The 25,687-nt window shown below is 45.3% G+C and overlaps 1 protein-coding gene and 1 pseudogene across 3 annotated transcripts in view; one reads left to right on the top strand and one right to left on the bottom strand.

The window, feature by feature from the left end:
* Positions 1-3,541: 3,541 nt before the first annotated feature.
* On the bottom strand, positions 3,542-24,925 carry LOC120318252 (annotated as a pseudogene).
* A 273-nt stretch (positions 24,926-25,198) lies between these two features.
* LOC120318225 (zinc finger protein 420-like) overlaps positions 25,199-25,687 on the top strand; it is a 31,732-nt gene continuing 31,243 nt past the window's right edge. For 2 of the 3 annotated variants that reach the window (XM_039365645.1, XM_039365646.1), the window contains exon 1: positions 25,199-25,297. The gene's annotated coding sequence lies outside the window, so the exon portion shown is untranslated. The remainder of the gene's footprint in view (positions 25,298-25,687) is intronic. The other variant, XM_039365647.1, reaches the window with a different exon arrangement.

Here is a 25,687-nt window from a genome sequence, read left to right as displayed (position 1 = left end):
TCACTCCAAACTGTAGCCTTTTTACCTTAAAGGCTCCCCTGTGGGTCACAATAGTCTGAGCTATAGCAGCATCATCATCAACAGGCAGCTGTTGATACGCTTGAGCTAGGTCAAGCTTTGCAAAAACGCGCCCCCCCTTGAGGGAGGCCAGAATATGACTGACCACAGGAACAGGATAGGCATGTTGCTGCAATGCCTTATTAAGAGTGCATTTGTAGTCAGCACAAATGCGAATGTCCCCATTTGCCTTTAGAGGCGTGACAATGGGGGTCTCCCAAGGGCTGGAATCAACAGGTTCTAGGATTCCCTGTTGGATCAGTTTGTCTAACTCAGTGTCAATTTTACTCTTTAAAGCAAAAGGGACCCTTCTTGCTTTAATTCTAATGGGAGTGACAGTGGGGTCTAGTTTTAAGGACACAGGGGGTCCCTTGAATGTGCCCAGCTGGGGCTGAAGACATCTGCAAATTCTTTGCAGACATCCTGTAGGTCGAGTGTTTGTAAGCTGTTGAGCCCCGTGACGTGTATACCCAAGGCTTCAAACCAATCGAGTCCTATGAGACTCGTTCGTTCACCTCCTACTACTAATAGGTCTAGTGGACCTTCAAAATTCTTATACTGTACGTTAAGGGTGGCCTCCCCCTTAACACACACTCTCGAATTTTGAAAGTCTGTTAACACAATGTCAGAAGGCCTTAATTTAGCCTGAGTTCCACTGCCGGAACAAATCTTCCTAAATGTATGTAAGGATATGATTGAAAGGGCAGACCCCGTGTCTAGTTCCATAGTTAATGGAACCCCTTGTAGCTTCACCTTGAGTGACAGCTTTTTCTTGATGGGCTTGTGTGTGCCTGTCCTGAAGATGCTTCTTCGCGAAGTGCAAAAACCTACCCTATTCTGGCTGGGGACCCTGGTACCTTTCAGGCGCAGTTCTTCCTGAGGTTGTACCTTTCGTCGGCCCAGACACACAGCTGCAATATGTCCTTGTTTCCCGCACGCCCGGCAGATAGCGGAGCGGAACTTGCAGTCGGCTCTCCTGTGGCGACCTCCACAGCCGATGCACTTGAGGGGAGCTGCAGAGCTTCCTTTCTGATTCCCTTCCTTCGTGGGGTGGAGACGGTCGACTTCCTTGTCCGGATCCTCCACGGAGTTCCCTTGGACGTCCTCTTGATGCACGGATGCAACATCTGGACTGTTCCTGATCGGCTGCATGTTCTTGACGGCGCCGCCTGCTGCTTCTTCTGCGGTGACCTCTCTTAAGGCATCTTGGAAGGACAAGTCTTCTTTGGCGAAAAGCCTCTGTTGTAGATCTCGATGCCTTAAGCCGCACACGAATCGGTCCCTCAGTCGTTCTTCGAGGTCCTTGAACTCACAGTGCTTGGCGGCCTTCCTCAATGCGGCGATGTACTCTTTGGCCGACTCTCCGGATCGTTGATCCCTTTGCTCGAAGGTGTGGCGCCATGCGATGACGGACATCTTGGGCTGGAAGTGCTCCTTCAGTAGCTTCTTTAGATCTGCGTAGCTGACAGACTCTAATGGGACAGGTGCTGCAAGATTCTCTGCGATTTCGAAGGCGTCTTGTCCGCAGACACAAAGCAGGGTGGCAGCCTTCAAGCTATCTTCCCTCACTTGGTTCACCTTGAGGTAGTTTTCCACCCTGGCTACGTAGGACTCCCACCGCTCTGGATGTGAGACGTCGAACTCCGAAAGCCTTCCAATTTTTGCCATCTTCAGGAGACAGTTCTATCAGCCAGCCTACCCCCGAATGCGCACTGGATTGGCGGGTAGCTGCCGAGTCAACACCGTTCCGCCGCTCAGGACTCACTTGGGTAAGCTTACAACTCTTCCTTTCCAGGTGATGTAAGGCATCCCATCCTCGTCGCCAGTGTTGAGTCCTTGGCGAAAAGCAGACACGAGAAGCAGTTGTAGTTCTCAGGTTTTCTTTATTCTGTGTTCAGCTTACAGGTGAAGGCTTCAGCAACGCCCAAAAGCTCCCAGCCTCTTATATAGGCGATTCCCGGGTCAATGTGTTACTTTTCCCGCGCCAGCACCCGCGCATGCGCACAGGCGCTGGCGACAGCCTGTCTGGTCCCGGGCAGCTTGCATCTGCCCGGAACTGCCTGCAAACGCCCCGAGCCCGTTTGCAAGGCTCGGGACATAACAACGACCCCCAACTTTTCCAGTTAAAATATAGAGTTTGGGCTATATTCACCGTATAAGACTACCCCTCTTCCAATGCACACCAAATAAAAATTAAAAAACATCAGATTTGATTTCAATATGGTAATTTTAATTCAAATGCTTATGACATGCAGGTACTTAGCAGAAAAACTATCACTTATAAACATAAGACTGTCATCAAACATATAAACATAAAATAGTGCAAGTGGATTAAACTTTTCCTAATTCACTCTAAAGCTGAAAGGAAGGATAAGACAATAAACTCATGGGAGCTGCCATGCTGTTTGTTTTCTAAGCTGTCAACCAAACTGGAACTGATGATGATAGGAGGAAGATAACAAACAATAGAAAGAGCAAGTGCCGGGCAAGTCCCTGGCGAGTCAGCAACGCCCATCGTAACTGCAACCTATTTTTACAGGTTTTGCTTGCGTGACAGTTTCCCTTTAAAAGCCTTCAAAATCCTTTCCCTCCTCCCTCTCCCTCCAATCCTTCCCTCCCACCCCGATTTCCAGCTCGGAAAGTGCAAAGCAGCGAGGAGACAGATTGTTTGAAATTGAAATTAGTTTTGTCACTAATATCTCAGGGTGAGCATTTCATGGCTGGAGGGAAGCTTATCAGCCGTTTGCTAACTCTTCTGGCCATGCAGCGAATTTCTGCTTAAGCCTTTACAGTACAAACAGACAGGGGCAAAGGCAAGGGTGCTTTTCTCTTACAAACAGGCACAGCTGAATAAAACCTGGAAGGGAAAAAAGGAATCCAGTAGCAGCTGACTTGCCAAGTTATGGATGAAAAGCCATTAAGGAGAAAGTTTGCTTTTCTTGTTCTTAGACACTCCAGCAAGCAAATGTTGATTCACCCAATAAAAAGAAATATGCTTCCAGCCAAGAACAACGTATTGCAAACAGACTCAAAAAGCCATTCACACTCATGGTCAAATTATCCCCGGGCATTTTACTATATTGTCACTAATTTCTCAGGGTGAGCATTTACCAGCCTGTGACTTCAAGTTAGCAAAAAGCAGCTGCAAACCACACGCCCGCCAGAAGCGCGTGCGCGCGCACACACACACACACACACGCCTCCTTTCCCTCCTCCCTCTCCCTCCTTCCACTAATTTCTCAGGGTGAGCATTTACCAGCCTATGACTTCAAGTTAGCAAAAAGCAGCTGCAAACCACACGCCTGCTAGAGGTGAGCCGCGGGGACGGATTGCTGAAACAAACAGCTTAGAGTTTAATTGCTCTCCCCACCGCCACTCTACTAATCAAGGACTCTTTTTGAGCGAGGGGGGGGGAGAGAAAACTTGATGAGTAATATGCCAAACTACATGTGTAAAGGAATAAAATAGAATACCCGTATTTTCCGGCATATAAGACGACTCAACGTATAAGACGACCCCCAACTTTTAAGAAGGTTTTTGTGGCTTAGAAAGTCGTCTTATACGCTGGAAAATATGGTAGTCAATTTCTCACCTATACTCTCAACAGAAGATAAGAAGTGAAATTCAAGATTTCTCTAAACTCATCATTCTTTGCTACATGTGCATTTCCTTGTGTGCAATAAGAGATAATTTAGACCTGAAGAATTGCTCACAGATTGGACATTTCAAATGTTTCTCCCCTGTGTGATATATGATGTATAAGGTTAGACCTAATACTGAAATAAATCTGGACATTTTTATGGTTTCTCTCCTGTATCGTCCTCTGATGTCTCACCAGGTTGAAATCCACATTGAAAGATTTCCCACAATGCGAACATTTAAAGGGTTTCTCTCCTGGTGAGTCTTCTGGTGTATCACCAGGCTGGAATTCTGACTGAAACGTTTCCGATAATCAGGACATTCAAATGGTTTGTCTCCTGTGTGAATCCTGTGGTGTATCAACAGTTGGGAATTCGTCTTGAAACTTTTTCTACATTCAGGACATTCAAAGGGTTTCTCTCCTGTGTGAGTCCTCTGGTGTATCACCAGTTGGGAATTCTGAGCGAACCTTTTCCCACAATCCGGACATTCAAAAGGTTTCTCTCCTGTGTGAGTCCTCTGATGTATCACCATGTGGGATTTCTGACTGAATATTTTCCCACAAACTGGACACTCATATGGTTTCTCTCCTGTGTGAGTCCTCTGGTGGTTCACCATGTTGACATGTTTACCGAAACTTTTCCCACAAATTGGACACTCATATGGTTTCTCTCCTGTGTGAGTCCTCTGATGTATCACCAGCTGGAACTGCAGCTGTAATATTTCCCACAATTCAGACATTCAAAGGGTTTCTCTCCTGTGTGAGACCTCTGATGTGTCATCAGGCTGTAATTCCGAGTGAAAGATTTCCCACATTCAGGACATTCAAAGGGTTTCTCTCCTGTGTGAGTCCTTTGGTGTATCACCAGTTTGGAACTGCAACTGAAACCTTTCCCACACTCAGGACATTCAAATGGTTTCTCTCCTGTGTGAGACCTCTGATGTGTCATCAGGCTGCAATTCTGAGTGAAAGATTTCCCACATTCAGGACATTCAAAGGGTTTCTCTCTGGTGTGAGACATCTGGTGTTTCAACAGGTAGTAATTTACAGTGAAATTTTGCTCACAAACTGGACACTCCTATGGTTTCTCTCCTCTGTGTCCTCTGATGTCTCACCAGGTTGGAACTGCAACTAAAACCTTTCCCACAATCAGGACATTCAAAATCTTTCAATCCTTTGTGCATCCTCTGATGTATCATTAGAGTGGAACTGCACCTGTAATATTTCCCACAATCCGAACATTCAAAGGGTTTCTCTCTGGTGTGAGTCATCTGATGTCATCTGTCCTGCATGGGTCCTGTTAAGAATCACAAGGGAGATATTTTGACCAAAGATTTTGTTACATTGGTAGCATTTGTATGCCTTTTTTCCAGTTTGGATTCTCTTGTATGTAATCACCTATGCTTTTGCAATCTGTGCTTTATACCACAATAGTGACATCTGTGGACGTTCTCCACCACTGATATGCTGGAAGAAGTCAAAAATGTGTGTGGTCCCTTGTTTAGTGGTGCTTTGATTTCACCTGTTTTCTTCCTCCCATTGGGAGGTCTGCATTACTGTCTGCCCTATTTGAGTATCCAGTTGACCTTTTCTTTCTTATTGACTTCCAGATATTTCCCTCTTTTTCTGAATGGAAAAATGATCCCTTTCATCTTGTCATGTACCGTGTTCTTCTGTTCTGCATACTCTACTATTTCCAGCTTGAAATCTCTTCTTGATTTTCTCTTGCCTTTCGCCTGCTGGGATGGGAGAATTTTGTAATTTTCTGAAGGAAATGGAAAATATTTTGATTTCTGGCTTGATTTGCTTTCCCTTTCATAAGTTATTCTCACTTCTCCAGAGTGCTCTTATTGCCATCCTCTTTGTCTGTAAGATTCAAAGAAAAATATAACTTTAATTGTTTATACAATGCTTGCAGATGTGAAAAAAAGGAAAAAGCATACATTACATTTAAAAAGCAAACAATGCTAACCTCTTACATTATGATTCATCGGACATTCCAGAAATTCAAATTCAAATATCCCTTAAATCATGAAATTCCCTTGACTTGCATCAACCATAAACTGTAAGTGCAGCTATGGGCTATCATAAAATATATCTGGAAGTCTGGGATATAGATTATACAATTGCAGATATATGGAAAGAGTAATATAAATACACATGCCTATATCTATGTAGAAAATTCATGTTTTCAGCCTGAAAAAGAAAAAAAGATTACTGTCAAATCTTCTGAGCTAGTTTCTAGAGATGTGGGGGCTTTAACTGATGAAATGATACCTAAAACCTCTGCAAGATTTGCACATGGGAGTCCTGGGCTACAAATAAGGGCAGAAACTACTCTCCACAGTCCCTCTGCTGACATCCCAATTGAAGTAGTCCTCCCTTAATGACTGCAATTGGGACTGGCATCTGTGTCATTAAGTGGCCCAATCATTAAGCGTGATGTTTACATGATAGTGTCAACTTACATCTGTTCCTCTGGACTTGTTCAGAAAATCACCATGGGTTGTTAAAGGTAATTTCACATGATTTCCTGCCGGTATACCCATTGATTTTGCTTATAAGAAGCTAGCTGGGAAGGTCACAGATGAGGATCATGAATGTGGGATACTGCAGCCACCAAAACATGCAACAGTTGACAGCATCCAAACTGATGCAATTCTCTTTTCCTGCGTTTTCATAATCATAGGCCAAGTGAAGAAGTGGCAAATGAGGACAACTTATACAACTGAACATCTTGAAAGGTCTTCCATAGCTATTCTTTCAGAAGTGCTGGCTTAAGCACAGTTGAACCTCGTTAAAACACATATGGGGAACCAATAGGAAATCCGTGCTTGTTAGCTATAAATAGAAGTAAAAAATAAAAATCCACGAAAAAAATAGTGGCAGTTTCAATCTGATATTGGTGCCAAGAAAACTGCAGGTCCACAAGAGAATAATGAGAGTTGAAAGGGACCTCGGAGGTCTTCTAGTCCAATCCCCTGCTTAGGTAGGAAATCCTATATTATTCTTGACAAATGGCTGTCCAATCTCTTCTTAAAAACCTCCAGTGATGAAACACCCACAATGTCTGGAGGCAAGCTGTTTCATTAATTGTTCTCACTGACAGGAACTTTCTCCTAATTGTAGTCTCCATCTGTTACTTCTTGTTCTGCTCTACGACATTTGGCGCACAGGCCAATCCCCTCTTCTATGTGACAGCCCCTCCAATTTTGAAAGAGTGCCATCATGTAAACACACGCTCACCATGCGGCATTTTAGTCCAACAACTGAAGCCTCTCCATGCGAGGAAACCTGGTTTTGTAATAGGATGGGAGACCACCAGGGAATGGCAAAAGGGCAACAGGGCTGCTGGTGGCCAAGTGCTAATGCAGGACTTCTCTCAGACCCTTCCTTCTTTCTCTTTCTTCCTTTCCTTCTTTCTCTTTCTTCCTTTCCTTCCTTCTTTCCTTCTCTTTCCTTCTTTCCTTCCTCCCTCATTCTCCCCTGCCTCTCTCCTTTTCATTCCCATCTTCCTTCCTTCCTTCCCTTACTTTTTTCCTGTTTCCCTCCCATCCTTCCTTCCCTCCTTCTCTCTGTGCCCAGGAAGGGACGAGGAGAGGGGGAACAGGTTGGCAGCACTTCTCTCAAAGAATAAGAGTTGGAAGAGACCTTTGAGGTCTTTAGTCCAAGCTCCTGCTCAAGCAGGGGACACAGACCACTCCAGACAATGAAATATCCAATCTCTACTAAAAGCCTCCAGTGACGGAGCATCCGCAACTTCTGAAGGGAAGCCTTTTCACGGGTTAGTTGTTTTCCCAAGTCCTTAGTTCTAGGCTGGTTTTCTTCTTGATTAGTTTCCATCTATTATTTGCCTTCTGATGCTTTGGAAAACAGGTTGACCTTCTTCTCTGTGGCAGCCCATCAAATATGGGAACACTGCTATCCTGTCACCACCCCTAATCCTTTTCACTAAGCTAGACATACCCAATTCCCACAAACATTTGTCATATATATTTTAGCTTCCAGCCCCCTAATCATCTATGTTTACCATCCATTTAGACCAGATGGTCCCCCTGGTTTGGTTTATAGCACAGTGGCCACAAGCAGAGCCTTCTCAGAGACAGCAGCCCCATTATAGAACTTTCTCCCAAGGAAAATATGAACAGTGCAACCCTCACCCAACCCCAAACACACTGTTCAGCCAGGCATATGTAAAACAACAACACATTTTATGGTCAAACAGCACTAAGTAAATTACTACTACTATTTTTCTTTCTTAAAATACATACTTTTAATATTGTTTTAAGCGGCGCTAGTGATGCTTTACAATAGCTGTCTTTGAGAATTTTCATGGAAACCACCCTGGATTTCTCAGAAACTTTTAATTTCAAATTAGATGTTGATTTAGTAAATTAGGCCGAAGAAACAAATGTATGTGTATGAGAGACAGAGAGAGAGAGATCCTCTTTTTGTAAGTTTGCTTACTCTGCAACTCCCTGCTGGCTCAATCTCTCTCTCTCACACACACACACACACACAAACACCACACACACACACACACACACAAACACAGGTTAATAAAAAAGAAGAGGGGCGAGAAAGGTGGAAACTCTCCTTTTTTGTAAAACCTCGGCTTCCTCTTCCCCTCCTGGCTCTCTCTCTGTCTCTCTTACACACACACACACACACACACACACCCTTCCTGTTTTCTCCTCCTAGTCCTTTTCCTCAGCTGCACCTGAATGGAGTGGGAGCAAGTTAAAAAAAAAAGAGAAGGAGTGGAAGAATGGGGGAAGGTCTCCTTTTTTGTAACACCTTGGCTTCCTTTTCCTCCTCCTCCTCTTCCACTCCTGACCAGGCCTGACGGGGTTAAGCTGGGAGGGGAGGGGTGGGCTAAAGTAAATGAGCAGCTGCTGCAGCCCCTGAGAACAGCCATGCTCCCAGGCACCCAGCTGGGTTGCGGTGGGCCAGGGCTGGGGCAGAAGGGGCTGGTCCCTTGCCACTTCTGGGACAGCGGGGGGGGGGAATCTGGGCCCTCCCCAGGCCGCATCTGGCCCGCGGACCTTGTGTTTGACATGTCTGATCTAAACACAAGCTTTCCATGTGGCACTTTAGTCCAACAACTGAAGCCTCTCTGCAGCCCAACCAATAAACTGGCTCTTCTGCACACCAGTCTGTTCCCCATGAAAGGGGGAACAATGCTAACCTATTACATTAATTATGATTCATTGGATATTCCAGAGATCCAAGTTCAAATATCCCTTCAATCATGACATTCCCTTGACTTGCAACAACCATAAACTATAAGCGCTGCTACAGGTTATCATAAAATATAACTGGAAGTCTGGGGTATAGATTATACAATTCCAGATACATGGAAAGAGTAATATAAATACACATACCTATATGTCAGACCCAGCGCACAACTTACCAACTAAGCGGGCTGCGACGCTGCTAGGCGATCTCGGCGATGCCGCGAGTCAGATGGTCGGCGCTGGTTCCAACAGGCTGCCGACGCTCAGCTGATGATGTCCTGCCGGAGACGCGCGTCTGGGGGTTGGTTTGGTCGGCGCTGGTTCCAACGGGCTGCCGACGCTCAGCTGATGACATCCTGCCGGCGACGCGCGTCTGAGGGTTGATTTGGACTAATCTGCTGTTTTCGGAAAACCAGGATGCTGGGTCTGACAGACATGAGGGCGTGGTGTGGGCGGAGTGGTCATTGGTGATTAGGGTGTGGACTATGGGTGTGGTGGCGGGGCTTATTTAGCGTGCTGGAATGGGAAGTTTCCCAGAGCTGACTTTCTCTTCAACGTAGCAACGTAATAAACCAAACGACTTCGTTGAATCCTGCATCGTTCCTAATTTATGGGTTTCGTGCCTGTAGTTAGGACGAGCTTACATTAAGTCAGCTCTCACTCACTCATAACGCCCGGCGCTCGTCAGAGACAAGGGGTCATGGCGGAAGGAACGCAGGGAGAGGACCCTGTCATAGGTGAGGACTCGGAGGAGTCCGGTGAACAGCTGGAGGGCCTGGCAGCGGGCGGCACAGGGGAGGAGTCACCGGTGGTTCGGCAGAAAGAAAAAGTATGTGCTCCCATGGTCGAGGGTTCAAGAAGCCGACAGCAACGTCCGGTGGATACGGGGGCCGAATGGTGGTTTAGCCCGACCCTGGGGCTTCCTGAGGATGGTCGCGGACGACGGTTGGCGCCAAGCTTTACTGGTTGGAGGGAGCGCCGGGTAACTGGGGACCATGAAGAGGAATGGAGCTGCTCCACAGCCCCGGGGCAGTACACGTTGGATGTGCTCAGAGACCAGTTTGGGGAACGCATATACCCCACTACTATTCACAGTCCTGCCAAGGATAGCCGGCCTTACACTTCCCAGTTCCAGCTGTCTGGTACAGACCTCAACCTGCACCCCGACGACCGTTTCACGCTACGGGATCCTACTGCAAGGCAGGTGGGGACGGAGCGTACACATTATGGAATAGGAGTGCGGGGACTGGGGAACAGGCCAGTAGACCCTGAGGAAATGGGTGTAGGACCTACAGGGGAGGAGCAGGGACTCGCCCTAGGCCATCCCCGGAGGCTGGTCGGTACGGAGGACAAGCGCCAACTCCCTGGCCTCAGAACATGGTGTGGAACCCTCCCCCGATAACACTTACATTTGACGGGGATCCAGATCGCTTGGCAGTCTTTCTTAGCCATGTACTGAACCACCTAGATCGCTACTCCACTCTATATTCGTCCAATTGGTCGATGGTGGTTGCAGTCACATCGAGTCTCCAGGGAGAGGCAGCTGCATGGGCAGCTGATCTCTATAGTGACCAGGCCAGAGAACTAGCTGATGTGGGGCTCTTCCTAGATGCATTATGAACTAGATTCGAAGACCCAACCCGCTTACAATGGGCGGAGGCCCAGTTAGTGGGCCTGCGACAAAGAGGGAGACCAGCAAAAGACTACATCCGTGAGTTCCAGAAATTAGCGGGGAGACTGCGATCGTGGCCGGATCGTTTACTGGTTCACCACTTTCGTAATGGATTGGATAACGAGATACGCCGAGCATGTATAGTTAGAGGGATAGGGGGACGTCTGACTGATTGGTTTAAAGCTGCTATGGAACTGGACATTGGGTTGCGGGAGCATTCCAGTGGGCGTGAGAATAGACCACCACCCCGCCGGAGCCAAGACCAGCCCACAGGTCGGACGGCCCAGGCCGCACCGGAGACAGCGCGCCCGAAGGCTGTCTTTAGTTGTTTCCGATGCAACCGACCAGGACACCGAGCAGCAGAGTGCGGACTACCAGCAATACTGGGTACACCAACGGCGATCGGCAAACCAGGGTCTACCCCGCAGAAAACGGCGGAGAAGTCACGGGTAGCCAACCAAACGGGGCAGACACCGATACAGCCACCTTCCGGTGATCATTCCCCCATGTTGCAGGAATACGAGGAGGACGGTCCTGTAGAAGATCCAATGGTGAGTGAACCCATCGTCCCATTCACCATTCCAGTAACTCTTACAGGCCCGATTACTGGAGAAGCGCGGTCTTTTCAAGCATTGCTCGATACTGGGTGCACCCGGTGTTTAATTAATAGGGGAGTAGCACAACAGATGGGGATTAGGGTGACTCGACTAAAATCCCCAATCCGCTTCGAGCAGGTGGATGGCTCATTGCTAGGGGGGGCTCCAACCACGTTGGTGACAGAGCCGGTCAGAATGGATGTAGGTGGTCATTGGGAGGTTATCAGATTCATCGTGGTCCCTTCTATGTCCGAACCCCTCATTCTTGGATTGGCCACTGGCAAGATTTTCACAAAATTAGATCTTCGTGAGGCATATTATAGGATACGGATTAGGGAAGGAGATGAGTGGAAAACCACCTTTAACTGTCCATTAGGGAGCTATCAGTTTAAGGTGATGCCTTTCGGACTACAGGGGGCTCTGGCTGTATTCATGCAGTTAATTAACGAAGTGTTGCATGACCATCTTTACAGGGGTGTACTTGTATACTTAGATGATATACTCATATACTCGCATACACTGGAAGACCACATACGATTAGTTCGAACGGTGTTGAGAAAGTTACTGGATGCCAAACTATACTGTAAAGTATCAAAATGTGAATTCCACAAAGACCGTATTGATTATTTAGGATTCCGGGTGTCTGCGATGGGAATAGAGATGGATCCTAATAAGATGCGCAGTGTATTAGAATGGCAAGCCCCAAGAACTCGTTGCCAATTACAGCGGTTTTTGGGGTTCGCTAATTTTTACCGTCAGTTCATACCGTTCTTCGCTGATGTGGCTCTACCTTTGACTCAGTTATTACGGACTAAGCAAAATGCTGGAAAACCCCGGCCAAAACAACCGTTGGAATGGACCATGGCATGCCAACAGGCCTTTGAAAAGTTAAAAAGCTTGTTTGCACAGGAGCCGGTGTTGGTACATCCTGACCCGGATAAGCCCTTTATTGTACAGGCTGACGCTAGCGATGTAGCCGTTGGCGCTATTTTATTGCAGCGTAATGAGAAAAACATGCTACAACCGTGTGCCTACACTTCCAAAAAATTCACTGAAACAGAACGACGTTGGGCAGTGTGGGAAAAAGAGGCATTCGCGGTGAAATGGGCATTGTCCACCTGGCGCCATCTGTTGGAGGGGGCTCAGCATCCCTTCGAGGTCTGGACAGATCACCAGAACCTAACAGTGCTTCAAACACCAAGAAAACTAGCGCCTAAACACGTCCGATGGGCACAGTACTTTCAACGGTTCAAGTTCTGTTTAAAGGTTGTCCCGGGTGGAAAGAACTTTCTAGCAGACGCACTCTCCCGAATGCCCCAATATGATAGCAAGAGAGAACAGGTGATCCAGGCTGTCATACCTCAGTGTGATAGGGAGTCCGAAAAGGTAGAAGTCTGCACAAAACTAGCAACTTTTGAAGAAGAAATAAAAACAGCTTTAGTAACCGATCCTTGGATATCAGCAAATCCCGGTATATTGACCCATCGTAATGGTTTGGCCTGGTATGGAGATAAGTTGTATATCCCTCAGGAACTGCGGAGCCGGGTATACCATCAATGTCATGACTCCAAAGTAGCAGGTCACTTTGGCTTTGTAAAAACATTACACCTAGCAAGACGGCGATTCTGGTGGCCAAGCTTAAGAAAAGATATTGAAACATACGTAAAAAAATGTAGAGTTTGTGCACAGGCAAAGGTAATACCTAAGAAGCCAATGGGATTGTTACAGTCAGTGTCTGATCCAGTACGGCCATGGCAAGACATTGGCATGGATTTCCTTGTGGAGTTACCAAATGTAAAAGGTTACACACTTATATGGACAGTGATAGACTTATTTTCCAAGCAGGCCCATTTTATACCCTGCAAAGGGCTGCCGTCTGCAGCGCAACTAGCGAAGCTATTTGTACAACACATTTATCGATTACATGGAGCTCCCCGACGAATCATCTCAGACCGCGGGGTTCAATTCACGGCTCGATTCTGGCGTCAATTTCTTGCTTGTATTGGAACCACCCAAGGGTTGAGCTCCGCATACCATCCATGTACCAACGGGGCAGCGGAACGAGCCAATGCAGCTGTTGCACGATATCTCCGTTGCTATGTACCAACAGGCGGATTGGATGGAGTATATACCCTTTGCTGAACTAGCTTATAACAATGCAGTGCATAAGAGTACCGGGTTGACCCCATTTCAGGTAGTATATGGCTACGATCTGAATCCCATATCAAGTTGTGAACCACTGACTTCCCTGGCCCAGAAGCCAGGGGACTGGATGTCCCGTGCTAGCCAAGTGTGGCATACAGTAAAGAAAGCGCTGACACAGGCGGGACAAATAGCAAAGGAACAGGCAGACAAGGGCCGTAGAATATCAACCCAATTCCGAATAGGTGACCAGGTATATCTTTCGACCAAATATCTTAAATTACAGGTACCCTGCAAGAAGTTGGCGCCGAAATACGTGGGTCCATTTCGCATAATACGGATCATTAATCCTGTTACGGTACAACTCCAACTGCCGGTCTTCCTTGGTAGAATATATCCGGTCTTCCACGTGAGTTTGTTAAAGCCGATAGGAAGGGACAGTCATACGGATCCTCCTGGACCTGTAACACCGGGACAGTATGAAATACAGGATATCGTGGACTCACGATGGCGGGGGGGCAAACTATACTACCTGATATTATGGAAAGGATATCCCCTATCCGATGCCTCATGGGTGCAGAGTGAAAAGGTCTTCGCCCCGGAGCTGCTCCGAAGATACCATAAAATATGGCCAAATAAGCCGAGACCTAACGGGGGGGTTAAATAGTATATGGATACTGTTATCCAAACGATACTTTAACCTGTGACGTTCTATTCCAGGGGGTCCTGTGGTGAGGGGAGGCCGAATGTCAGACCCAGCGCACAACTTACCAACTAAGCGGGCTGCGACGCTGCTAGGCGATCTCGGCGATGCCGCGAGTCAGATGGTCGGCGCTGGTTCCAACGGGCTGCCGACGCTCAGCTGATGACATCCTGCCGGCGATGCGCGTCTGAGGGTTGATTTGGACTAATCTGCTGTTTTCGGAAAACCAGGATGCTGGGTCTGACAGACATGAGGGCGTGGTGTGGGCGGAGTGGTAATTGGTGATTAGGGTGTGGACTATGGGTGTGGTGGCGGGGCTTATTTAGCGTGCTGGAATGGGAAGTTTCCCAGAGCTGACTTTCTCTTCAACGTAGCAGCGTAATAAACCAAACGACTTCGTTGAATCCTGCATCGTTCCTAATTTATGGGTTTCGTGACTGTAGTTAGGACGAGCTTACATTATAATTATATCTATGTGGGAAAATTCATGTTTTCAGCCTGAAAAAGAAAAAAAGATTACTGTCAAACCTTCTGAGCTAATTTTAAGAGGTGTGGGGGCTTTAAATGATGAAATGATACCTAAAGCCTCTGCAAGATTTGCACATGGAACTCCTCGGCTACAAATAAGGGCAAAAACTACTCTCCACAATCCCTCTGCTGACATCCCAATTGAAGTACTCCTCACTTAATGACTGCAATTGAGACTGGATCTGTGTCATTAAGCAGCCTGATCATTAAGTATGATGTTATGGGCCCTCTTCTGTTTAATTTATTCTTATCTGACCTGGCCTCTTACATTGAACGCGTTGAGTCCCATGCCCCAAAGTTGTTAAATACGAAGATTCCGCTTCTTCTTTATGCTGACAATGCGGTCCTTCTATAACAATCAAGGCTCGGTCTAAAAAGATTACTTTCTGCATTTGGGTCCTACTATGCTGAGAACCATTTGTCTATTAATTATGACAAATCCAAAGTATTGGTGTTCTCTAGAGCCTGGAAATCATACAACTGGGCTATCAATGGTAATGTTGTTAGGCAGGTTTTCCATTTTAAGTATTTCGGTATTCCATTTCAGAATACTGGTGCTTGGACTAAACATCAAACCCAGGTGCTGAATTTAGCCTCCTGTAGCCATCAGCAGATTATAAGATTCTTTTTTACCCAAGGAGGCCAGTTTATTCCTTCTGCTCTGCATATATATAAAGCCAAAACCCTGGTCCAAACTCTTTATGGAATTCCCATATGGATACGAGGCTTCATGGATTGCATTAAAAGAACCCAGGCTGTTTTTCTTAGGAAACTTCTGGGTCTTCCTCCCTGTGTTGGATTTGTTTCGATGTACCTAGAATTGGGCATTCGTTCAGTCGAATGCATGGCGTGGATTAACACCTTCAAATGGTGGTTTCAGGTGCTCTTTTCAGCAGTCCCTGGTAGCTACCTCTCCCTGGTTTTTGCTAACTCTCATACTTCTCATTGGGAGAGGGAGCTGATGAAGAAACTCCACTTCCTCTTTTTCTCTATGCAAAATCACAGCAAAGTCCTTTGCAACCATCTCTCTCAGATCTCCTTGCACAGACTCACCCAAACCTCTGATTCTTAAAGCATATTCCATTTGTTTATATTGAAGCATAAGAATCTCATCTTGAAAATTTTTCATCTCTTTTTCCCACTTCCTAGGTTTTACAGGGGATGCTCTGGGAGATTATGGTCTCAAGGACATCCACTTTAGGGTAGTCCAACGGCTTGTTGACATAGATTTGCAATACTTAAGAGCCAGAGCCAACAAAACCTGCTCCCTGTTGATCTTCAGCCATTCTAATAATTATGGATTGAGGATGGCTTCATATTTCTATACTCTAACCATCCCCAAGTATAGAAGAGTCTTTTCCCTAGCCCGTTTCAATGTTTTGCCCTCAGCACTACTCGACGGGCGATTCAAGAGGCTTCTGTTCAGTGAGCAACTATGCCCCTGTGATAGGACTGAAATTGAAACTGTGGAGCATGTCTTATCATACTGCCCTGTGTATAACACAGCCAGAATTACTGTCTCTCCTTGGAATTGATCCCTCTGGTTCTAATGTTAGTAATTTGGTCTTATATTGTCTGGGGGATGGCTCCTCCTATATTACTTCTCAGGTTTCTAAATTTCTTTTAAGATCTGTAACTATTAGAGGAAAACATTGTAATTCCCCTTAGCCAAGGCAGTAGGTGTGAATTTAAATGGACTCCAGAAGATGGTAGAGGACAGGAAGACCTGGAGGAACGTTGTCCATGGGGTCGCGATGGGTCGGATACGACTTCGCAATTAACAACAACAAGGCTTCTGGTGTTAATTGTTTGTGATTATATTTTTCTTGTGTTTTCTTTTGTTGTACTGCATTTTGGTCTGTGACCGCAAAATAAAAATTATTATTAGTAGTATGATGTTAGCATGATAGCATGGGGATCGCATGAGGCATCAATAGGAAATACACTGCTTGTTGGCTAGACATGAAAGTAAAAAACCAAAAATCTCAGAAGAGACAGTGGCAGATCAGTCTGATAATTTTGCCAAAAAAGACCTAGCAGGTCCATATACGAACAACAGAGTTGAAAGGGACCTTGGAGAGATCTTCTAGTCCAACCCCCTGCATGAACAGGAGACCTTTTCATTCCAGAAAAAAATGTTCTCCAGTCTTTTCTTAAAGGTTCCTGAAGAACCTGACAACTATGTTGTCCAAACGGCAGAGAAAGGAATTGGTCTTAATATTTACAAACAGAAATGAGAGATCAGCAAACATATTTGGGGGCTGGAGGCTAAAACATATGAAGAACAAATGATGTTGAATATATATGTTCCAAGATAATGTTGTATGATCCAAGCACCAGGACCAGAAGTTTTGTCTTCCGAACTTTCGGATTCGTGCTAGAGAGAAAACTTCCCTGAAGACGGACTTCAGCACTGTCCAAAAGCTCAGAAGACAAAACCTCTAGTCCCAGTCAACGACCCAGATTGAATCCTATATATGAAGAACAGTTACAGGAATTGAGTATATCTAGACTAGAGAAAAGAAGCACTGGGAGTGACTTGATAGCAGTGTTCCAGTATTCTCAGAGACTGGCACACAGAAAAAGGCGTCAACCTATTCTCCAAAGCACCAGAAGGCAAGACAAAAAACAATGAATGGAAACTAATCAAGGAGAGAAACAACCTGGAACTAAGGAGAAATTTCCCTGACAGTGAGAACAATTAACCAGTGAAACAGCTTTGCCTTCAGAAGTTGTGGGTGCTTCATGACTGGAGACTTTTAAGAAGACATTGAACAACCATTTGTGTGAAGTGGTATAAGGTTTGCTCAAGCAGGGGGTTAGAATAGATGACCTCTACGGACCCTTCCAACTGTTATTGTAAAGTCTATATTCTGGTGACTTCTCTGCTGTGGAGGAAGCCAAACAGACCAACTTGCTCCCAGCATCTCCTTCAACCTGCCCTCAACTCACCTTTCAGCTGATGCTTCAACCCTGGGAAGAGCACAAAAGCCACTCTGTATACCATCTTCTTTCCATGAGTGATCCGGAAGAAGAAATTCCTCTGTGCTTCTCCTCTTCTTCTATTCTTTTTAGCAATGCAGTACTTGATGGTTTTAAATCTTTTAAGCTCAACCACAGATGCCGCTACTGTATAGACGGCTTTGACTGGCATCTCCAGATAGGAAGCTGAAAAAAATGCTTGTCCCATCTCTGTCTAAGACATTTGTAAGACGTTGTCATTGATTATATGATATCACATTGTTTTTGACTCCTAGCAACTCCCAGTTCCATTCTCCATTTCTCTTTTCATTCCCTGTCTCCGAACTTGTGACATTTCCCCTAGCAGCTCTATATTCCATTTTTAAGATGATCTTCCTTGCCATCAATATACTTTGAAGACCTGTGGGAATAATTGCATAGGCCTGCTTATAGTCTTGCTCCCACATAGTCCTTGACATACCAAAACGGACAGCTCCAGACACGGAACACATTCATCAGCCATTTGTACAGGCTCTGATAAGAACACAGGAAACAGGGTTGAAGCATCAGCTGAAAGGTGAGTTTTCAGCAAAGAAATGCAAATCCATCAAAAGCAACCTTACTCAGATAAATGACACTTATCGAAGCAATCAATGGACGAACGTCAGTACCTACATGGCTTGCCTTGACATGGAATCCATAATAACATTTGCTAATGAGTCTCGCCAGGGTTATTATGAGTTACCCGATATGTGGCTACTATGTGGCCGTAGAGCCTATCGCCAAGTGCCTAGGGATTGGAAAGGCACCTGTACACTGGGCCTTTTGACCCCTGCTGTATATGCCTTGCCTCATCTCCCTGATGGACACCTGCAGAACAAACGTGATACTGATTCCTCAGATCCACCCCTAACATTGGGTGGTAGTTTAGAGACTCAAATCAGCAGAGGGATTCTACCCAATCTAGGAGTTGCCATGAACTATCGGGATCTTCATTTGCTTAACAACTGGACTGTTCATATGTTTAATGAAACAATCAACAGCATTAAAATGATTAATCAAGAAATGGGGGAAATAAGGGAAGTAGTTTTGCAAAATCGGTATGCTTTAGATATTATTTTAGCAGCAAAAGGCGGTGTATGTGCTTTTATTCATTCTCATTGTTGTACGTATATACATGATTTTCAACCTAATATTTCCGCTACTGTAAGAAAAATGGAATCTATGATCCAAAACAGTCCCTTACGCAGCAATGGATCAGGCACCGTGGACATTTGGGGTGCCCTTTGGTCCTGCCTACGATCTTTGATTTTTATTGTAGTAACCATTTTGATGTTAATTGTATTGCTATGTTGTTGCATTCAATGTATTCCCTCCCTCCTGCAAATGTGCAAAAATGTTACGCCCTCCACTAGGAAGGACGCCTTAATCAGTGAAAAAAAATCCCTTCTGGAACTGAAGAAGTGTAATATTGAAAAAACAGAAAAGACAGAGATGTGGGAATAATTGCATAGGTCTGCTTATAGTCTTGCTCCCACATAGTCCTTGACATATCAAAACGGACAACTCCAGACACGGAACACATTCATCAGCCATTTGGACAGGCTCTGATAAGAACACGGGAAACAGGATGGATGAGTCATTATCCACCTGCACAGCCTTGCATCTGGAAAGTGTCTGCTATGCGATACATTGTAACCGCCCTTGTAAACGCCTTTTTATTACGCTGTGTGATGTAGAAACTATTGTAACAATAAAAGAAGGTCTTGCAGTCAGCTCTGAGCTCTCATCCCGAGATACCTGTGTGCGTGTCTCATTCTCCACGGGAGACCACCACAAAGAACTAAGGGGTAAAAGGTATTTTACGTTTTCATTGTTATAGCTATGTCTTGCAGTATTTTGTTTGTATATAGTTGTTTACATTTCCCTTCTTTTATCTCTCCCATCTCTAAATCAGTTTCCTGTTTCGTCTTCTGATTTCTGGATTATGTTCATACTTTGTATTCGTTATCTGGGAATTTTTAGTTGTAAATTTAATTTGGAGATTTGCTCATTCATATTGTCTAAATTGATTTTAGTCTCATCATTTCTTTTTATGTGCTCTTTGCATTCAACAATTGTTTGGTGAATTAATTGTAGCATAGAATATATTTCTTTCTGAAAGCTGTTTATTTTTTCTTGAGGCATCATTCCTAGAGATCTTCTAGTATCACCAGTATCCGTAAGAGTAGATCAAAGCTTCCTCTAGTGTTCTGGTCCTTATATGTACCCTTTATAATCCAATAAAATCCAAACTGTAGGTTAAATCCTGAAAGCAATATTTTATAGTAATTCTTTATCTTAAGTATCCAAAAATTGTCAATCAGGCAAGTTTGTAATCCACATGTTCAATCTCTCTGAAAGCAGCTCAAAAGTCTCTCACAGCCATAGTCCAAGGTCAAATTTTTCTTTCTCTCCCACTAGCTCTTGAAGTTAAAAGTCCACGCTTAGTAGGCATTTATAATCCAAGGTCAGTGTGATAAGTAGGCCAAAATATCTTCCTTTATTGTCAGCTGTTCTCCTGAACTAGGAACCAACAAGCAGCCAGGAAGCAAATTATACTGCTATACACAAATCCATAAAAAAAAATCTTAACAGTTATCTCAGTTCTCAAATTTATCAAAGCTGTAGCTTTGTTACTTCCACTTCAATATTTTATGTTTCTGTCTCCCATAAAATTAAAACACTGCTTCCGTTATTAACTTTTTGGGAGCCTTTCCCAGGAAAATCAATTTTAAAATGGTAAAGAAAGGACCGATATCCTCACCCAGTTCCAAACATGCTGTTTATGATACATTAATTATTGCCTTTTTCTTCTTCGGTTGTCAGCAGCTAATGGCTGGCCACAGGGACGTAGCCAGTCTTTCCCCTGCCAGTTTGGAGGGCTTTCCTTGGATAGAATGGAAAGACCCCCATCTCGCTGTGATCAACACCACCCCTCCTCTTCATCGTGCCTTTGGGGCTATTTTAGGCCCTTTTTAGGGCCCCCAGAAGGCCGAACTCGGACTGAATTTTTTCCCACAATCAGGACATTCAAAGGGTTTCTCTCATGTGTGAGTCCTCTGGTGCATCACCAGAGAGAAATTACGACTGAAACTTTTCCCACAATCAGCACATTCAAAGGGTTTTTCTCCTGTGTGAGTCCTTTGGTGTATCACCAGGTAAGAATAAGAACTGAAACTTTTCCCACAAACTGGATATATAGTTTCTCTCCGGTGTGGGTTCTCTGGTGCTTTACTAGGTTGGAATTTGCAACAAAACCTTTCCCACAAAGTGGACACTCATACGGTTTCTCTCCTGTGTGAGTCCTGTGGTGGATCACCAGATCGGAATTACGACTGAAACTTTTCCCACATTCAGGACATTCAAAGGGTTTTTCTCCCGTGTGAGTCCTTTGGTGTATCACCAGGTTAGAATGGAAAGTAAAACTTTTCCCACAAACAGGACACTTGTATAGTTTGTCTCCTGTGTGAGTCCTCTGGTGCATCACCAGAAAGGAATTACAACTGAAACTTTCTCCACAATCAGCACATTCAAAGGGTTTTTCTCCCATGTGAGTCCTCTGGTGGTTTACTAGCTTGTAATTTGCAAAGAAACGCTTCCCACAACCTGGACACTCATACGCTTTCTCTCCTGTGTGAGTCTTCTGGTGTCTCACCAGGTCAGAATTTGCAATGAAACTTTTCCCACAAAGTGGACACTCATACGGTTTTTCTCCTGTGTGAGTCCTCTGGTGTCTCACCAGGTGGGAATTTACAACGAAACCTTTCCCACAAAGTGGACACTCATAGGGTTTTTCTCCTGTGTGAATCTTCTGGTGCATCACTAGACAGAAATTAGACTGAAACGTTTTCCACATTCAAGACATTCAAAGGGTTTCTCTCCTATGTGTGTCCTCTGATGTCTCACCAGGAGGGCATTTGCAACAAAATGTTTCTGACACTCAGGGCATTCAAAGGGTTTTTCTTCTGTGTGAATCCTCTGGTGTCTCACCAGGCTGGAACTGTGAGTGAAACTTTTCCCACATTCAGGACATTCAAATGGTTTCTCTCCTGTGTGAGTCCTCTGATGTCTCACCAGGAGGGCATTTGCAACAAAACCTTTCCCACAAAATGGACACTTAAATGGTTTCTCTCCTGTGTAAGTCTTCTGGTGTATCACCAGTTGGGAATTCTTAGTGAACCATTTCCCACAATGTGAACATTCAAAGGGTTTCTTTCCTGTGTGAATCCTCTTGTGTTTCACTAGGTGGGAATTCTTAGTGAACCGTTTCCCACAATCTGAACATTCAAAGGGCTTCTCTCCGGTGTGAGTCATCTGGTGTTTCACCTGGTAGTAATTTACAGCGAAACATTTCTCACAAACTGGACACTCCTATGGTTTCTCTCCTGTGTGAATTACTTTACTTGGTAAAGCATTTACCATATTGGGAGCACTTATAGGGCATCTGTCCTGTGTGCATCCTTTTATGAACCAGAAGGGAGATATTCTAACCAAAGATTTTGTTACATTAGTAACATTTACAGTTTGGATCCTCTTATATTTAATCAACGATGCTTTTGCAATCTGCGCTTTATACCACAATAGTAACATCTGTGCACCTTTTCCACCACAGATATGCTGGGAGACATCAAAAATGTTTGTGGTCCTTTATTTAGTGGTGCTTTGATTTTACCTACTATTTTCTTCCTCCCATTGGGAATTCTGCATTAGCGTCTGCCCTATTTCAGTATCCAATTGACCTTTTCTTCCCCACTGACTTCCAGATATTTTCCTCTTTTTCTGAATGGAAAAATGATCCCCTCCACCTTGTCATGTAACCTATCCTTCTGTTCTGCATACTCTACTATTTCCAGCTTGAATTCTCTTCTTGATTTTCTCTTGCCTTTCGCCTGCTAGGATGGGACAATTGTGTAATTTTTTGAAGGAAATGGAAAATATTTTGATTCTGGCTGGATTTGCTTTCCTTTTCAAAAATTATTCTTACTTCTCCAGAGTGCTCTTATTACCATCTTCTTTGTCTACAAGAGTCAAAGAAAAGTGTAAGTTTAATTGTTTATACAATGCTTGTAGATGTGAAAAAAGAAAAAAATATACATTACATTTAAAAAGCAAACATAACACAATGCTAACCTATTACTTTAATTACGATTCATTGGACGTTCCAGAGATCCAAGTTCAAATATCTGTTCAATCATGAAATTCCCTTGACTTGCATCAACCATAAACTGTAAGCGCTATTATGGGTTATCATAAAATATATCTGGAAGTCTGGGGTATAGATTATACAATTACAAATACGTGGAAAGAGTAATATAAATACACATACCAATAATTGTATCTATGTGGAAAATTCTGCAAAATTTGCACATGGAACTCCTCAGCTACAAATAAGGGCAAAAACTACTCTCCATAATCCCTCTGCTGACATCTCAATTGAAGTACTCCTTACTTAATGACTGCAATTGAGACTGGCATTTGTGTCATTAAACAGTGCGAACATTAAGTATGATGTTAGCATGATAGTGCCAACTTACATCTGTTCCTCTGGACTTGCTAAGCAAATCACCATGGGTCGTTAAAGGCAATTTCACATGACTGTGGCTTGCAATTTCCTGCCGGTATATCCATTGATTTTGCTTGTAAGAAGCTAGCTGGGAAGGTCACAGATGGGGATCATGAATGTGGGATACTGCAGCCACCATAAACATGCAACAATTCGCAACATCTGAATTGGTGCAACTCCCTTTTCCTGCATTTTCATAATCATAGGCCCAGTGAAGAAGTGGGTAAATGAGGACTATTTATACAACTGAACATCCTGAAAGGTCTTCCATAGCTATTCTTTCAGAAGTGCTGGCTTAAGCACAGTTGAACCTCATTAATACATGTATAGGGCACCAATAGCAAATATCATCTTGCAAAAAAATTAAAATCCCAGAAAAAATTGTGGCAGTTTCAGTCTGACATTGTTGCAAGAAAACAACAGGTCTACAAGAGAAAAATGACAGTTGAAAGGGACCTCGGAGGTCTTCTAGTCCAATCCCCTGCTTAGGTAGGAAATCCTATATTATTCTTGACAAATGGCTGTCCAATCTCTTCTTAAAAACCTCGAGTGATGAAACACCCACAATGTCTGGAGGGAAGCTGTTTCATTGATTGTTCTCACTGACAGGAACTTTCTCCTAATTCTAGACTCCATTTGTTACTTCTTGTTCTGCTCTACGATACTTTGGTGCACAGGTGAATCCTCTCTTCTATGTGACAGCCCCTCCAATTTTGAAAGATTGCCATCATCTAAAAACAAATTCTCCATGCAGCACTTTAGTCCAACAACTGAAGCTTCTGCAGACCAAACAATAAACTGGCTCTTCTGCACACCAGTCTCTCTTCCCCAAAAGGCCCCACAGGCAGTTATTAGAGCTCCCAGGCCTGTCCCTTGACCTTAAATTCTGTTATCTTTCTGAATATTATCACAGAACCCCCTTGATCTCTTTGGAAAGCTGTTTGTAAGAAACAGTGGAAAGCTTCTTTTTTAGGGTAGATTATTCAGACCTTAAAAGGACTAAAATTGAAAACCTCTGCAGACAGGGCTGTTCACTGACACAGGCAGGGAGAAACAGGGACGCAGCAGTCACCAGAGAGGGAATCTGGGCAGGTAAGAGAGGCAGATTCAGGAGCTCCATCCCAAAGGAAGCCCACCTGGACAGGGCTGCCCATTGGCCAAGCCCACCTGGACGCCTCTCGGGTCTCCCTCGCCCGCCTTCCAGACGCCCCTGGCCTCCTCCTAGCAGGGTTCCCACCCTCGCCTCCAGCCACGCTCCCTCTGAGCCCAGAGCTCCCCGGCCTCTTCCCCTTCCTCCCCTCCAGACACTGGGAAGCTGATCCTCCCCAGCAGCCCCAGGGGAACGTGGGAACGGCGGTGCCCAACCTTCCGGGAAACGCCAGGAGCCCCCAGGCTGGGAGCCGGGCTGCGTGAAGAGGAGGGGCTGCGGGGCAGGAGGGGGGCTGTTCCTCTGCAGGCCTTAAGCGAGTCGCTCTGGGTCGTTGAAGGCAATTTCACGTGACTGCGACTTGCAACCTCTTGCCAGCCTCTCCAGGGATTTTGCTTAGGAGAAGCTGGCTGGGGAAGCCACAAACGGGGATCGCGAGGGTGGGATGCTGCGACCGTAACGGATGTACAGCGGTGGGCAACGTCCGAATCGATCAGCCCCACCTGCTCCCGGCTTCTCCCCCGACCCGCCCTCGACTCACCTTCCAGCTGCTGCTTCGACCCTGGGAAGAGCACAAAAGCCCCCCCCACGCCCCCTTCCTCCCCTGAGCGATCCGGAAGAGGAAGTTGCTCTGACCTTCTCCTCGCCTCCCTTCCTTTCTAGCAATGCAGTACTCGATGGTTGCAGCTCCTCTTCCCTCTACCACAGACGCCGCTTTCTAGTCTATCTGACCTATCTCGGCTTTTGGCGTCTAGAGAGGTTTTCAGTGATTTATCTGCTCTCCGGTCGTTTCCGCCTCCCAGCGACCGTCCTTTGCAACTTTGCTGCATCCCATCGCTAGCTCATACTTGGGTGATTGTCCTCTGAGAGTACAGGCTGCTCTTTTCTGCACTCAGCGAAAAGCTCTCGCACGGGCAGAGCAACTTCCTCTTCCGGAGCGCTCAGGGGAGGAAGGAGGCGTGCGGGGAGGCTTTTGTGCTCTTCCCAGGATCGAAGCAGCAGCTGGAAGGTGAGGCCAGGGGCGTCTGGAAGGCGGGTGAGGGAGACCCGAGAGAGGGATCCAGGTGGGACGATGGGCAGCCCTGTCCAGGTGGGCTTCCTTTGGGATGGAGCTCCTGAATCTGCCTCTCTTACGTGCCCAGATTCCCTCTCTGGTGACTGCTGCATCCCTGTTTCTCTCTGCCCGTGTCAGTGAACAGCCCTGTCTGCAGAGTCTTTCAATATTAATTTTAGTTTTTTTAAGGTCTGAATAATCTACCCTGAAAAAGCTTTCCACTGTTTTTTACAAACAGCTTTCGAAAGAGGTCAAAGGGGTTCTGTGATAATATTCAGAAAGATAACAGAATTTCCGGTCAAGGGACAGGCCTGGGAGCTCCAATAACTGCCTGCAGGGCCTTTT

This window comes from Crotalus tigris, unplaced genomic scaffold (genome assembly GCF_016545835.1).
Source record: "Crotalus tigris isolate CLP2741 ecotype Arizona unplaced genomic scaffold, ASM1654583v1 scf7180000020145.1122116, whole genome shotgun sequence".
Lineage (NCBI taxonomy): Eukaryota > Metazoa > Chordata > Lepidosauria > Squamata > Viperidae > Crotalus > Crotalus tigris.
Note: the sequence above shows the minus strand (reverse complement) of the source record. Positions and strands in the feature narration are given on the sequence as shown.